Source organism: Hipposideros armiger, unplaced genomic scaffold, assembly GCF_001890085.2.
Source record: "Hipposideros armiger isolate ML-2016 unplaced genomic scaffold, ASM189008v1 scaffold_230, whole genome shotgun sequence".
Taxonomy (NCBI): domain Eukaryota; kingdom Metazoa; phylum Chordata; class Mammalia; order Chiroptera; family Hipposideridae; genus Hipposideros; species Hipposideros armiger.
In genome coordinates, this window is record NW_017731580.1 from 312,558 (window position 1) to 315,079 (window position 2,522).

Consider the following 2,522-nt stretch of genomic DNA (forward strand, 5'->3'; position numbering starts at 1 on the left):
CATCCATATTGTCCCAAATGGTATGATTTCATTCTTCTTTATATCAGAGTAATACTCCATTGTATACAAAATTAATATTCAGAAGTAAGTGTATTTTTGTACACCAATAACAAATTGTCAGAAACAGAAATTAAGAAAAAAACACTATTTTCAATTGCATCAAAATATAAAATACCTAGGAATAAATTTAAACAAGAAAGTAAAAGACCTGTACTCAGAAAATTGTAAGACACTGAAGAGAAAACTTAAAGAATATACAAATAAATGAAAGACATGTCATGCTCATGGATAAGAAGAATTAATACAGTTAAAATGTCCATTCTATCCAAAGCAATATATAGATTCGATGCAAAATACCAATGGCATTTTTCACTGAACTAGAATAACTTATCCTAAAATTTATTTGGAAACATAAAAGAACCCAAATAGCCACAACTATCTTGAGAAAGAAGAACCAAGCTGGAGGAATCGCACTAACTAATATCAAGCTATATTACAAGGCCATAGTAATGAAACAGCATGGTATTGGCATAAAAACAGACACATAGATCAATGGCGCTTAATAGAGAGGCCAGAAATAAATCCATGCCTATATGGTCATTTAATCTCTGACAAAGTAAGCAAGACTATACATTGGAGTAAAGACAGTCAATTCAATAAATAGTCCTGGGAAACTGGACAGGTATATGCCAAAAAAAAAAAGTACTCCATATACAAAAATAAACTCAAAATGGATTAAAGACAATGTAAGACCCCAAAACATAAAACTCCCAGAAGAAAACATAGGCAGTAAACTCTCACACATTCCCCTTAGTAATATTTTTACTGAGATATGTCCTTGGACAAGGGAGACATAAGAAAAAAATAAACAAATGAGATTACATTAAACTGAAAAGATTATGCACAGCAAAGGAAACCATCAACAAAACAAAAAGATAGCCTACTGAATGAGAGAAGATATGCTCTCATGATATAGCTGATAAGGGGTTAATATCCAAAATTTATTTTTAAAAAAAAGAAAAAAAAAACTCATAGAACTCAATATCAAAAAAACAATTTAATTACCAAATGAGAAAAGAACATGAAGGGATATTTCTCCAAAAAGGACATATACATGGCCAATACACATAGGAAAAGATGCTCAAAGTCACTAATCATCAGAAAAATGCAAATTAAAATCACAATGGGACATCACCTCACACCTGTCAGAATAACTATCCTCAATAAATCAACAAGCAACAAGTGTTGATGAAGATATGGAGCAAAAGGAACCCTTGTGCACTGTCAGTGGGATTGCAGATTGGTGCAGCCACTATGGAAAACAATATAGAGTTTCCCCAAAAAATTAAAAATAGAACTATCTTATGATGCAGAAATTCCACTCCTGGGTATTTATCCAAAGAAATCCAAAACACTAATTTGAAAAAATATAAGCACCCCTATTCACTGCAGTGTTATTTACAATAGCCAAGATATGGAAGCAACTGAAATGCCCATCAATAGAAAATTGAATAAAGACATTGTTGAATAAAATATATTTATTCAATGAAGTATTACTCTGTCATAAAAAAGAATGAAATCTTACCATTTGCAACAACATGGATGGACCTAGAGGGCATTATGCTAAGTGAAATACGTCAGACAGAGAAAGACAAATACTACATGATCTCTCTTATACATGAAATCTAAAGAACAAAGGAAATGAACAAACAAACCTGACACAGACTCATAAATCAGAGAACAAACTGATGGTTACTAGATGTGGGGGAGTTTGGGGACCTGGGTGAGAAAGACGAAGAAATTAAGAAGAACAAAATTAGTAGTTAGAAAATAGTCACAAGGATGTAAAGTTCATTATGGGGAAAATAGTCAGTAATATTATAAAAACTATGTGTAATGTCAAGTGAGTACTAGACTTAAAGGGAGGATCATTTCATAAATTATATGTCTAACTACTAAGCTGTACATCTGAAACTAATATAAGTAATACTGAATATCAACTATGATTAAATAATAGTCACAGGGGGCTGCTGGGTGGCTTAGTTGGTTAGAGTGTGTGCTCTGACCAACAGGGTTGCCGGTTCAATTCCCACATGGGTCACTTAGCTATGCCCTCTGCAACTCCATTGATTACAAAGACTTGAGCTGAGCTGCAGCTAACCTGCAGGTGGGTGGTCAATGGCTCAGTTGGTTAGAGTGCATGCTCTTAACAAGGTTGCCGGTTCGACTCCCACATGGGATGGTGGATTGCGTCCCCTGCAACTAGATTGAAAATGGTGAGTGGCTTTGAGCTGAGCTGTGCCCTTCACAATAAGACTGAAGGACAACAACTTGACTTGGAGCTGATGGGTCCTGGAAAAAACACATTGTTCCTCAATAAAATTTTTTCAAAAACACATTTTCTTTAAAAAAAAATAGTCACAGGGATATAAAGTACAGCATAGGGAATGCAGTCAATAACCTTAATAACTATGTACAGTGTCAGATTGGAATAGACTTATTGGGGTTATCACTTAGTGTGG